Below are 14769 nucleotides of genomic sequence, written 5' to 3'. Positions count from 1 at the left end.
GCAGCAGAATTCTCTATGGTAGTGCCACCAGGTAACAGGTAAGCAGCATCTTGTTAGAAAGGACTCTTTCAGGAAGCCAGATTTCCTGAAATCACACCAGTGAGGGCTGCTTTCATCAAAATTTGGGTTAAGCAAAAGGGAACGAGGCCTTGGCCACGACATGATGAGTTTTCACCATTTGGATTATTCTAGGACAGGTATCTCAACAGCACAAGTACTCCAGATGGTGTAGCAGTGGCTGATGCCAGCAGGTATGTGCCACCTGGGCCTGCCTGCCCTGTGGTCCCATGGCTGCGGGGTGGCCTGGGGTCAGCTTTGCCTGCCCTCCTCCCTGAATCCCAGCTGGGGGGTGTGAGCCTCCAGATGCCAGAGTGCTTTAATGCTTGGATTACTCTCCGAGGACAATCATACTTGCAAGGCAGATGACGGTGTGAGCAGAAAGGACGATTATTCATTACCGAAACTTTGGAATATCCTCCAGCCAGTGCTCAAATGATAAGACAACAGAAAGAACCTCCTTTTTTTTCCTGGACAAGCCCCCAGTAACCTTTGCCACTGAACTAAAAGCTTTCAAAGGGTGAACAGAAGTGCCATAAATCTCAGAGTTGACGTTAAATGTTTGTCACTGAAACACTTAAGACTTGTTTCAAACCCATTCCTTTCTGAAAGTTTATAACAAATAACTGGCTGACTTAACCTCTACAAGAGCATCTCCTTTTTCACTACAAATGGAAACAAATGGTCTATAAAGAGCGGGACCCTGCTGATGGGCAATTCTGAGCCACTGTGTGGTCTCCCAGCCCTGTCCAAATGGGTGAGCCACCCCTTTTGTTTAGATTAAGCTGGCTCTTGCCTCCATGACATTAGGGCGGCAAAGGTTTTAACTGGACTTTCTTTTAAACTGCCCATTAATCTTCCCTCCCCTCTCTCTGCTGAATGAATGAGTAAAGTAAATTATTTACATTCTGATGTTGCAAGAACTCTGCCTGCATTAAGCTCTCATTTGAGCCTCAAATATATCTTTAGATAGTGTTTACCTCGCCCTCCTTTATCACGACTGCACCACTTCTCAGATCACCTGTTGGGTGAAAATATGACCCAGATACAAACCTCTTCCCAACCACCTGTGCATGTGTCCTAAGCCACACATCCCACGGAAATTCTTTTTAACCAAATCCCAATTTTACCAAGAGTTCCAAATGCAAGCATCTTGGCACCTACATTTTAGAGTTAGTTTGCTCTTCAGAATTCCAAATGTTCATCGTTCCTGGAGGAAAATGAAAGTACATCTGATGCTTTTCAAAACGGATCCATTATGTGTCTTTGTCAGAGTGAGGGGCAAAGGCCTTTGTTGCAGAGAAAGTCATTCTCCATAAAGCTCTCCCTGGCCAAGATGGGACAAGCAGTCACCTACGGGGTGGATTGTAAGCATGGGGCTGGTAGATGGACAAACACCCAGGTGGATTCAACCCTGAAATCCCACTGCTCTTGTGGGATGGAGAGAAATAGGAAAATACATTTTTTAAGGTATCAAAGGAGAAGAATCCAGGAAATACTACAGAAGGGGAATCAGTAAAGCAAGAGAAAAGAGTCAGAAACACAGAACATCACAGACAACAAGAAGATAGTTATACCTGCAGTCTAAAAATTTTAAACTATTAAGTTAAAATTAATAAAGAAACTTTTAATTAGAGGAAGATAAACCAGGCAATATCTATTAGGGCAGACATGAGTTTACGAAGCATCTGCTCTTCCCTTCTCTTAATATGCTACCTCGTTCATTTCTTAGGGCCCTGATTTCTTTTGGCCATCTTTACAAGTTAGTTTCACCTAACAAGCCAATGGAATTTAAATTCAATACCTATAGAAGTCGTATTTTGCTGACTCTTGCCCAAACTTTACCAGCAACTGAAGGTATTCATCCCTTGAAAATCACCCCCAACCATCAATTATTTCAGGATGCTCCACAATAATGTTAAGAATGGCCTTGCAACCAAAAATGGTTGCCATTTTTCTCTGGCACTTTGGCTCCAATGATGCCCTAGGCATCAAAGTGTCAAGGTCCCCTTGAGCCTTTCCACTGGTTTCTCCTGGGAACTGCCATCTCCCACTATGCTGGAGACACTTGCACAGTGTCAAGGTCTGCTGTCTGTGAGTTCTCCAGTCTCTGAGTCTCTGGGTAAAATTCTACCTCCTTTTGTATTTCACTCTGTCTTCTGAACAACAAAGAAATGCTGGGTTTCAATATCTTAGGGTTACTGGCCAAATCTTTCAGTTTCTTGCTGGTTTCCAGACTGGCAACCAGAGTCAGGATACATAACTGAGAGCAAAACACTGTCTGGAACTCAGATCCATCCCTTCCTTCTGCATGGATTTGGTACTTGACCAAGCTTGTCTCCATGGGCCTTTAGGCCAATCAACTTCTGCTGGCCTGTTCTACTAGCTACCCCAATGTGTGTAAGTTCAAGCAGCAGACACAGCTGAGAGTCAAGCTGGGAACCCTCAAATGTGAATATCACTTGGCTTGTACTAAAAGCTATCATGTGCAGCTAGCTCTTTTGTACCTCCCTACATTTCTTTAAATTTAAATTTAAAGTGACATGTGTCACTTGTTAAAAGTAGAGATTCAGCCCTCACCCAGAGCTAAGTCAAACTCTTTATTAGAAACTAGGCTTTTGGGTTTTTTTTTTTCATATTTTATTTATTTATTCATGAGAGACAGAGAGAGAGAGAGGCAGAGACATATAGACAGAGGAAGAAGCAGGCTCCCTGTGGAGCAAGCCTGTAAGCAGGCTCCCTGCTTACAATCCACCCCGTAGCACTGCAGGATCCAGCACTGCAGGATCACGACCTGAGCCAAAGGCAGACACTCTACCACTGAGTCACCCAAAGTGCCTCTTGTTTTGTTTTTTATTTTAGTTCTCCCAAATGATTCTTTCAGACAACTAGGTTTGCAAAGGGTTGTTTCTAGGCCCTGTCTAATCTCAGCCCTGCCTGAGCATATCTTCCCTCACTCAATTTCACTTCTGGAATATCTTCTCTCTGACTCTCTCTTCCTTAGACTGTTTAACTGAGGCATGTCATGGCCTTTCCCCACATGTGCTGTTTCTAATCGGCTCTCTCAAGATGTGTCTGGGCAAATACCTTAGTGGGCAATTCAAACAACTATGGAGCTAACAGGAGGAAGGAGCGTGGGGGATTCAAATGTGAGGCTTACCCAGATCTGAATTCAACATATCCGGGGTGCAGGCCAGGATTCTTTGGAGAATTTCCCAGCTTTGGGAACTTTAACAAGATTTAGTGGGATGATTTTCTTTTTGATAGACAAGTATATGGTAGAGACAATGATCTCATTAAATAATCAAAAGATTCCTTCATAACAAATACTCAAATAATAAAATCCATAGGCTTCAAATCACATCAGAAAATAAGGTGGATTGATAGATGGGTATCAGGAAGGATAGACAGGTATGTAATAAAGGAAATGTAGTAAGATGTTCATTGTAAAATCCATATGGTAGATTTATGGGTATTCCAAGCAGAATTATTGCAAATTTTTACTACATTGGAAATTTTTCATCATAAAATGATTGAGGAAAAAAACAGGATAGAATTTTCCCTCAAAACATATTTTGACACTCACTATTCCACAACTAAATAAAAGGATCAGTTTAGATGCCTGATAAGTATAACTCTAATGCCCCTAAATAATATACTGAAGTAATTTACTATCTATGCCTACCAAGCAACATACTGTTTAAGTGGAATTTTAAAAAATAAGTGAAGTGCTACTGTTTTATTTTGATAAAAGCTTTTTCCCTTTCACTCTTCCCCTTCTTTAGTTGCATGTGCATTTTCCAGTTGTCAAGCTATTTGAATAGATAAATAGAAAATATATATATAAATATCACTCTTAACAAAAGGTACTATTATGTTATTATGAAAATGAAAAAAAACAAATCAAGATAAAGCTATAACTTCCAGGAAAGTTAACAAAGAATGTTATTGCATTCTGAGTTAGTAACTTTGAAACGCTTATGCTCAACATTGAACATTTGCTGCTGAGAAAATTAAGCCTGTAAAATCAAGATATTTAGGATCATATCACTAGTGGCTGAGCTAGAAAGAGAACACAAATGCCCTAAACTTGTTACTATACTCAATTCACTCTCAAAATTTACTCAGATATAAATGACTTTAAATGTCTGGGGGTAAAAATTACTGTACTTAAAATCCTTTCTTCCATCAGTCAATAAATAAATTTAGAACATTAATAAAATTACACTTCTTTTTTTTAATTTTTATTTATTTATTCATGAGAGACACAGAAGGAGAGAGAGGCAGAGACACAGGCAGAGGGAGAAGCAGGCTCCATGCAGGGAGCCCAACATGGGACTCGATCCCGGGTCTCCAGGATCATGCCCTGGGCTGAAGGTGGTGCTAAACCACTAAGCCACTGCGGCTGCTCTAAAATTACACTTCTAAGTCAGTTTTTTTGTCAAATCAAATTCCTCTAATATGGAGATTTAAAATGAAACATAAGATAAGCCATAGACTGGGGACAAAATATCGCAAGCATCCATAATATATAAAGAGCTCTCAAAACTCAAAAATATGGTGCTCTGGGTGGCTCAGTCGGTTAGGCATCAGTCTTGATTTTGGCTTGGGCCATGATTTCAGGGTCATGAGACGGAGCCCCATGTCAGGCTTCATGCTCAGCAGGGTTCTTCTGGAGATTCTCTCCTTCTTCCTCTGCCCCTCTGCTGGCTCACATGCTCTCTCTCTAAAAAGCTAAAAAAATAAAAAAATAAAAAAAATAAGAAAACAGACAACCCAATTTTTTTTAATGGGTGAAAGTTCTCAATTGGCCTTTCAAAAAAAGAAGACACAGATGGCAAATAAGTATATAAAAAGATGTTCAACATCATTAGTCACTAGGGAAGTGCAAATTAAAACCACAATGAGATACCACTATCCATATGTTAGAATGACTAGAAATAAATCATTAAACAACTTACAACACCAAGTGCTGGCAAGAATGCAGAGCAACTGGAACCCTCATAGATTTTTGGTGGGAATGCCAAGTAGTACAGTCACTTTGGGAAACAACTCAGCAATTTCTTATAAAATTAAATACACCCTTACCAAGTGACTGAGTAATACCACTCCCAGGTATTTAACTAAGTTAAGTGGAAATTTGTGTTCCTACAAAAGTTGCATACAAATGTTTATAGAAGCTTTATTCAAGTTGCCAGAAACTGGAAATAATGCAGCCTTTCAATAAGTGAATGAGTAAACAAACTGGTACATCCATACAATGACTATTCCTGGCAATAAAAAGGAAAAACCCGATTTCTGCTTCTGACTAAAGTGTAATAATAAAGACTGTATTTACACTCTGGACTGAAGCAAACAAAAACCAATGAGATATATGAAACAACAGTTTTGTAAGACACCGAATACCAAGCAACAAAGAGCAATGATTCCTGAAAGAGTACAAATGAGGTGAGCCCTATGGTTGGCTCAGCTTGCTGCCTTGAGAGGTTTCCAGGACAAAGTACAGGGAGAGGGAATCCTGGTGGAATGCAGCAGATTTCCTGAATTGAAGAGATAGAATCAAGAATTTAGGGAAACCAAGATGGTTAGAGTACCCAAGACAAGAGTAGAATAGAGAAAGGAACTGCAAAGAGACAGAATATAGAGATCTGGAGAGGAGTCTCATTTAGTATTTAGGTGAGTGTTGATCAGTGAATGCTTGGGTAGAAACTACTACAAGCTGGGGAAAGAAACATTTGAAAAGATTAGAAGTAACAGTGGCCTGGGGATCATACAGAACCATTTACACCTCACATATTACTGATATTGTCAGGTTTGAATCCATCATCTTGCTATTAGTTTTCTTGTCCATATTTTTTTCTTTTTCCTATTTTTCTGCTTTGTTTTGGATATGTTCAATATATTTATCAATATCAATAAATATTGATATTTATCCATATAATTATTGACCTCCATCAACATTTTAACAACTTGATGTATTTTTGGCTATAACTGTTTAATTTTAATGGTTGCTCTAAGATTTAAATTATGCCTTTTTAATTCCCACATTCCAATTTCAAGTGATATCATACTACTTCATGTACAGTATAAGAACCTGCCAATAGTATACTTACATTTTTCCCTCCAACCTTTGTGCTATTGTTTTCATATATTTTGCTTTTACATGTAGTATGTGGTATAAACATCATACTACATTGCTCTTGTTTCAATAATTATCTTGTAAATCGATTTAATAGTATGAAGATACCTTATATATTTGCCAATGCGTTCATCATCCATTTGTGTAGATCCATATTACTATCTGGTCATGTTTTTCTTCTGCCTTCAGGATTTCCTTTAATTTTTCATACAATGCAAAACTGCTGGCATTGAACGATCACAGCTTTTGTATGCCTGAAAACATTTTTTTTTTATTTCACCATCATTTTTCAAAGACATTTTTTGCTGGGTATAGGATTTTAGGCTGATATTTCATTGTTTCATTGTCCTTTTGCTTGCATATTAGTGAACTAAAAAAAAATAGTCTCAGTAGACATAGAAAAATCATTTGACAAAATTCACTTCTGATAAAAAGAAGAAAGCAACCTTTCAGCAAACTAGAAATAGAAGTTTTCTCTAACTTCATAAGAGACATTAAAAGAGAAAAAGCCCTTATGTTTAGCATGTATACAATGATTAAAAACTAAGTAATGATCCATTTGAAATCAGGAACAATACAAGGATATCCACTCTTGCTACTTCTATTCAGCATTGTATGATAAAGTTTTAGATTTTAATATTGGTGAATACCTCCATGATCTTTTTTTTGTGTATTTTTTTTTATTGGAGATCGATTTGCCAACATATAGTATAATACCCAGGGCTCATCTCATCAAGTGCCCTCCTCAGTGCCCATCACCCAGTATTGGAGGTTTTAACCAGTGCAGCAAGGTGAGGACAAGAAATTAAAGGCATCCAGTTTGCAAACAAAGGCATTAACCTGGCATTATTTCCAGATAACATAATCTTCTCCATAGAAAATTTAATGGAAACACAGAAATATGCTAGAACTAATAAGTGAATTTAGCAAGTTTCAAGGGTAAAAGACCAATGGAGAAAATCAATTGTATTTCTGTATAACAACACACAGTAAGCAATAGAAATTTAACCAAGAGTAAAATTTACAATAGCATTAACAATGCGAAATACATAAGGATAAATCTGAAAAGATACAAAACTTTTCTCAGAGAACAAAAAGGAGACATGATGAAGGAAGAGATAGGTATGTTTATTAGTTGAGGAATCAGTATTATTAACAGGCAAGTTCTCTCCCAAATGATCTAAAGATTCAATGAAATCCCAATAAAAATCCTGGATGCTTTTGTAGAAATTGGCAAACCGATTTTAAAATTCATATGGAAATATAAAAGACCTAGAATAGGCAAAAATGATTTTGTAAACAAAACGAAACAAAAAAGATGGAGGACTGACACTACCTGACTTCATGAATTATTATAAAATTACAATAATTGAGACAGGGTCGTATTGGTAGAAATATAAATAAGTATGTAAATTTAACAAACAGAAAAGCCAAAAATAGACCCACACATATATGAACAAGTGATTTATGGCAAAGGTGCAAAGGCAATTCAGTGAATGACACTTTTCACCAAATGGTGCTGGAAAAATTTGATATCCACAAGCAAACAAAACAAAGCAAAAAAACTTCAGTGCATACCTTGCACCATAAAGAAAAATTAACCTTAACTCAAAAATGAACTCATAAACATAATGTAAAACCTAAAATTATAAGACATTCAGAAGAAAACATAGAAGAAAACTATTGTGACCTTCTTTTAGGCAAAGATTTCTTCCATATGACACTCTAAGAGCATGAGATATAAAACAAGAAATTGATAAATTGGACTTCAGCAGAATTTAAAGCTCTGCTTTCCAAAAGATCTCTTAAGAAAATGAAAGACAAGCCACAGACTAGAAGAAAATATTTAAAAGCCATGTATCTGATAACAGACTTTTAATATATAACAGACGTTTAAATATATTCCAAGTATATATCAAAATCTTAAAATTCAATACAAAGGACACAATCTTTTAAAAACATAAGATTCAAGCAGTTATGTTACTAGAAGAGAAGGCAAATGAACTCATGGAATAAATCCTACATCATTGCATTAGGGAAATGCAAATTGCACACAATAAAATACCACTGCATACCAATAAGAATGGCTAAAATGGAAAAAGATTGACCATAACATGTGTTGGCAGCAATACATAAAAACTAGAGCTATCCTGCCTTGCTAATAAGAATGTAAAATGGAGTAACCACTTTGCAAGAGTTTGGCAATTTCTTAAAAGTTCAGCATACACCCACCATCTGATCCAGCCATTCTACTTTGTCCAAGAAAATGAAAGCATATATCCATCCCCCAAAAAATAGTGCATGAATGATCATAGCCACTATTTGTAACAGCCTCGAAATGGCAACTATCCAAACATCCATCATCAGGTGAATGGATAAACAAACTTGAATTCTATCCATCCAATGGACTACAACCCTACAACAAAAAGGAATGACCTAGTGAAACATGCTATTTTAGGATGAGTCCCAAAATAATTTTGCTGAGTGAAAGATAAAAAGGAATACATGTTGTATTATTTTATTCCTATAAAATTCTAGCAAGTGTACATGTATCCATAGTGACAGCAGATCAATGGATGCTTAGGGATGGAAGAAGTGGAGAAAGACATGAGGAATGATAACAAAGGGGGACAAAAGTTTTTGTATAGGGACGCCTGGGTGGCTCAGCAGTTGAGCGTCTGTCTTTGGCTCAGGTCGTGATTCTGGGGTCCTGGGATTGAGTCCCACATTGGACTCCCTGCAGGGAGCCTGCTTCTCCTTCTGCCTGTGTCTCTGCCTCTCCCTCTATGTCTCTCATAAATAAATAAATAAATAAATAAATAAATAAATAAATAAATAAAATCTACCAAAAAAAAAAAAAAAAGTTTTGGTACTGCTGGATCTATTATTTTGATTGTAGTGAAGGCTGTATGGATGCATCCTTATGTCAGAACTTGTCAAATCAACATTTTCAATATGTGCTGTTCATTGTCAATTATACATCATTAATATGTTATTTTTTAAAGAATATGCTATGTATCCACACAACAGTAGATTAATCTTAACTACACTTGGCTAGGTGAAAAAAGTGAGAATCAAAAAACTGTATATTGATTGATCCCATTTATATGATATTCTTGAAAAGACAAAACAGTAGGAATGCAAAACTGAGCAGCAACGGTCAGTTTGAGACTGGGTGAAGAGTTAATTGCAAAGAAGCAGCATGAGGAAATGGTGGGGGGTCAGTGAAACATCCTCTACAGTATTAGGACGATCAGTACATAACTCTGTGTGATTGTCAAAGTCCATAGTATTGCATACTATGAGTGAATTTTATTGTACTCAAATTTTTAAAAAATCAACCAGGTCACCGAGGCAACCCAAGATATGCTGCAGGATACATATGACGAATACATGTAACTGTGTTGTCAGTGAATAACATCATCACACCGGAAGGGGTGGGTAAGAAAGAAGCTGACCTACAGGAAAAAATTTTTTGCCTGGACACAGGCCAAAGGCAAAATGAACCTGTAGACAAAATTGTACTCTAGTTGGTATATCTGTTTCTCAAAAGGATATGTGCTAGCAATTCTAAAACTACCTTACACATATAATAGAGGTAAGCAAGTAAGTAAATGTATTACAAATAATGACAGGTTTTAAACTGTTGGAGAAGGAAGTTACAAGTAAAGGGGAAACTAAAATTTATGCTGGATTGAAGCCTGAGGTATCTGTATGAACTCATGTGTTTTTCTTTTTTTTTCTAGTTTGTATTTATTCATTTGAGCTAGAGAGAGAGCACAAACAGGAGGCAGAGAGAGAGAGGGAGGCTCTGAAGCCTGATGCGGGTTCCATCCCAGGACCTTGAGATCATGATCTGAGCTGAAGGCAGTTGCTTAACTGACTGAGTCATCCAGGTGTCTCATGTTTTTCTTTAAAAAATATACTTAACATATATTTTTATATAAATTTATGTATTTTGTATTTATACACATGAATATTATATTTTATTAGTTCTATTGTATTAAATCAAATTTAACATTACCAGTTATAAAACATATCAACATTTTGTACCCTTGATACAATGTTCTGAAAAGAGTACAGCAGGGGCACCTGGGTGGCTCAGTGGTTGAGCCTCTGTCTTTGGCTCAGGGCGTGATCCCCAGGCCCCGGGATCGAGTCCCACATTGGGCTCCCCACAGGGAGCCTGCTTCTCCCTCTGCCTATGTCTCTGCCTCTCTCTGTGTATCTCTCATAAGTAAATAAATAAAATCTTTAAAGAATTTTTTTAATGTACCAACTCCTTTTATTATGTATTCAATTAATTAAATGCTCAAATATTCCTTTCCTATCTTAAAAATGCAGGAGGAAAATATGTGTAGGAACACCCTCAATGTGAAAAGTGTACTCCACGTGTGTATTTGAGTCACCCCGGCAGGATCTGCAGCCGAAGAGATGGAGACGCACAGTAGAAGTCAAGGACTTGAGGCTGTCTTTGAAGTCTGCAGCAGAGCCCCAGACTGAAGCAGCGAGATGCATCTGCTAATAGAATTCCTGTCTCAGAGGTGCCCTGCTGCCATCCAGCATCCAGCCGGCACTCGGAGTCTGGCTCTATTGATAGATGAATAAGATTGAACATGACACCTGTGTCCAGTGAATCCCCTGGCACCATTTAACTAACTCTTAGAGCAGCTGCTTTTGAGAAATTACCTTCAGTCTTGGGCCCACCCTAGCAGAACAAAATCATCACCCTAAGTACTTTTCCAGTTCCAAATAAATGAGGATTTTTGCCCTGCAAGAGGAGAACTGAGCCATATTTTATTTGAAGTCACATCTGTTGCTTTCTTTTTATTTCTTTTTATTTCCTCTGCTGTGGACCTTAGATCCTAAGTCTCGTGCTATCACGATATCCTTCCAAGGGATCTTGGCAGCTCCCCTTTGGAGAACTCCAGTGGCTTCTTCTCCTGGCCTGTGGCACATGGATGCTCGGGAGTATTTATGAGGCTGCTCCCAGTCTACTCTCACCCAGTCCCATGAGTCTGCACAAAACGACTGGACTTTCTCCAACCACATCCCCATAATCTTCTACCTTTTCAAACCATTGCTTCTGCTTCTCTGCTCATTACCTTTTTAATGAACCGCTAATTTATCAAGACTCAGATCCAATGTCACCTCCTAGGCAAGTATTCCCAGGCCTACCAGGCCAATTGATGGATACCTTCTTCCTGCTTCCAGTCTGTATGAGTCTCTGCTGCAGCATTTATCGCAATGCTTTATTATACATCTTATTTATCTCTTCTTGGTATGTGTGGCCTCTGGTAGAGGAGGGAACATGACTCACTTTTACATCCATAGTGTCGAGGTAACAGAGCCTCTGGCACATTGTCTTTTTCATGAATACCTAGATTCTCTGGTTTGCAGTTTCTAAATGCCTAATTTGACACATTCTGCTTAACTCTGATTTTTAGCCTCTGGCTTCAAGCGTTGTTTCAAGAGAGCACTGATGGCCTGTCCCTCTCTTAACTCCTGGTGAAATGTCCAGTTGCATTTCTCATCCATAGAAACATTTTGCCCTAATGCGGCTTGCATTTTCCCACCTCCAAACTCTCGTTCACTCTATTTCCCTTGCCATCATTCTCCACCTGTACCCATTTAAAAACCAAGACCTGATGCCAGGGTGCTGAGCAACCAGAATTCTCGTTCATTGCTGGAGCACACGCAAGCTGGCATAATCACTATGGAAATCTTTTGTGCTAAATGTAAATTCTCACAGATTCTACTCCAAGGTGTATACCCAACAATATGGACAGGACCTGTATAAGAATGCTCACAACAGTGCTGTGAAATAAAAATAACCCAAATGTCCACCACTGGGAGGTTAGGGGAAGTGTGGTTTGTTCACAGAATAGAATACTACACAGCAATGAGAATGAGCCACTGCTGTACAAAACACCATGGATGGATCTCAAAGTGTGGAGTGAAAAAAAAAAAAAAACGAACATAGAAGACAAAAGAATTTACACTCTATGATTTAATTTATATAAAGTTCAAAACCAGGTCCCACTAATCAATGGTGATAGATGTCAGGACTGTTGGGGACCTAGAAACTGGCAGGGAGGATTAGGGAGCCTTCTGTGGCACTGGTTAAATGTTCTATTTCTTGATCTGGGTTGTGGTTACATGTCTTGCTTTCTGAAGGCTCACTAAACTGCACACTTAGGTTTGGGTTATGTTTGGGTAAAACTGAAAATAAAAGCTCCACAGCATTTGGTCTACTCCTTCACATAGGGGAAGTTCTCCTAAATGGTTGGTGGTCAATTAACTAATAGGATTCCACTGCCCTTTAAGTGTCTAAGTGCCTTTGGGGGGCAGGCTCGATGGTTTTGAATTATACTGAGACCACCAACATGTTTTGTTTGTCCTTAACGTCTCTACATTTAAAGAGCTTAAAGTAAGGTCTCTAGTAACCAGAGCATTTAACCCAGGTTCTGTGGATAGCTGGGGAAGCTAGAGGATCTGTTTTACTCTGCTATCCTCAGCTGTGATTGGGAGCTGTTCAAGAATAGACTGTCTCTACTCAGATGCTGTTTTCTGGGATGCTCCTTGCTCATCTTCTTCGGAGCCCTACTACCTAAACTGTGAGCCACAAACTGGCAGCATGTACTGTCACCTAGGGGCTGATGAGAAATGAATGAGCTTCGGGGCACCTGGGGGGCTCAGTGGTAGAGCGTCTGCCTTCGGCTCAGGGCGTCTTACCAGAGGTCCAGGATCGAGTCCCGCATCGGGCTCCTCGCAGGGAGCCTGCTTCTCCCTTTGCCTGTGTCTGCCTCTCTCTGTGTGTCTCTCGTGAATAAATAAAATCTTAAAAAAAAAAAAAGAAAAGAAATGAATGAGCTTCATCTCAGGCCAAAAAGAATCAGAATCTTAGTGGTGGGACCCAGAATTCTGTGTTTTAAATAAGATCCTCTGGTCTTTTTATTTTCTGTATTCTGATGCTCCGACATCTGGGGCTTTACTGACCCTGAAGGGACGACCCCTCCCAGGATTGGTCAATTCCCAAGCTTGCTTTTCAATTACAAACCAACCAATCCAGAGCCCACACCACAAATACCTGCTTTATGGGGCTCTCATTCTCCAGGCCACTATCCTAATCACTGCATTGGGGGAGTAGGTCTGCCCCTTTACCCTAGAGTCTGCTGAAATTATTTAACTAATCTTAAGCCTTTTTACCCTGGTTCACCCCATCCTTTCTGAGGAAACAACTAAAACTAGCCACAGCTCTCCTTTCTCTCTCTGCCCACTGATTGTTCCTGGTGTTTCTCTGTATGGCCTCCATAGCATTGTGTGTCTCTTTCTCTTGGGAACTATAATAAACTATCCTTTCTATGACAATCATCTCCTGATACATTGGCCTTACTATACTTCAAATTTTCTTATTTTTTTAAAGATTTTATTTATTTATTCATGAGAGACAGAGAGAGAGGCAGAGACATAGGGAGAGGGAGAAGTAGGCTCCCTGCAGGGTTCCCAAAGCGGGACTTGATCCCAGGACCCAGGGATCACACCCTGGGCCAAAGGCAAACGCTTAACCACTGAGCCACCCAGGTGCCCCTATACTTCAAATTTTCTGTCAATACACTGTTTTAAAACACTGGAAGATTTGTATGCACATTAACATTTGAGAATTAGAAATTCTCTCCTCCGTCTTGCAAAAGAGCCACCTAGACCACAGCTGAATCCTAAATTCACATTCCTTCCAGAAACAGGAATAAATCCTACCAGAGAAGGGAAATCACCCTTTCCCTTCCTGAGCATGGGGTGTGGTCATTTATCATTGTCAGGTGTCATGGGTGAAAAAGTGAGGAAGAAGAGGGACGCACAGGACATACAGGGACATACAGGAAATTTTTCCAAGCCTCTGTCATGGTGTTGGCAGAGCCTAGGTCACCTAGGGTCCTAACCCCAGCACCACAGAAATAATCACACATGCTACTGTTTGTTGAATGTATTCTAAGGTCCAGGGAATGAGCAGTAGAAATGTCTTATCCAATGAACACCATGATAACTCTCTCAGGCAGGTTTCCCCATTTCTAGAAGAGGCAACTGAAACTCAAAAATATTAAGTGACTTTTGTTTGTATATCATGTCAGAAACACAGTGATTATTCAAACTAGGTCTTTCTGATTCCAAAGACACAGCACTTAATGAGTACAAGATGGATATAAAAACTGACGATGCTTTCAGCAGAAGAGCTTGGAAATTAGATACAGAATGCTAATGTGCCATTGCAGATTTTGAAATATGATAGTCATGAATTTTCCCAATACTCAAAGTGGAAAAATGTAATATTTCTTAATTTTTATAAATCAAATTAGAATCTGGTTTACAGCCCTCACACACCAGATTCCACTTGGAATTCAAAGTCAGTAACCACTGAAGATTTCTTCTCTATTCTGTTGGGCTTACACGAGTCTATAAAAATGAGTGAGGAGTCTGGTCTTTTGAGTATTCTGGTATCTGATACCCCTGAAAGTCAATGTTTCTTCTCTATGGTTTTTGTGTTTCCATGTCAGCCTCACTGGCCTCTACCTTCA

The 14769-nt window shown here is 38.9% G+C and overlaps 1 long non-coding RNA gene across 1 annotated transcript; it reads left to right on the top strand.

The window, feature by feature from the left end:
- The first annotated feature begins 44 nt into the window (after positions 1-44).
- LOC140630591 (uncharacterized) lies at positions 45-11474 on the top strand. Its single transcript, XR_012028313.1, has 2 exons — positions 45-251; positions 10541-11474. It is a non-coding gene; the product is annotated as an uncharacterized lncRNA (long non-coding RNA).
- The last annotated feature ends 3295 nt before the right edge of the window (positions 11475-14769 follow it).

The sequence above is a fragment of the Canis lupus genome, chromosome 3, assembly GCF_048164855.1.
Source record: "Canis lupus baileyi chromosome 3, mCanLup2.hap1, whole genome shotgun sequence".
NCBI lineage: Eukaryota > Metazoa > Chordata > Mammalia > Carnivora > Canidae > Canis > Canis lupus.
This window is presented reverse-complemented; position numbering and strand designations above follow the sequence as displayed.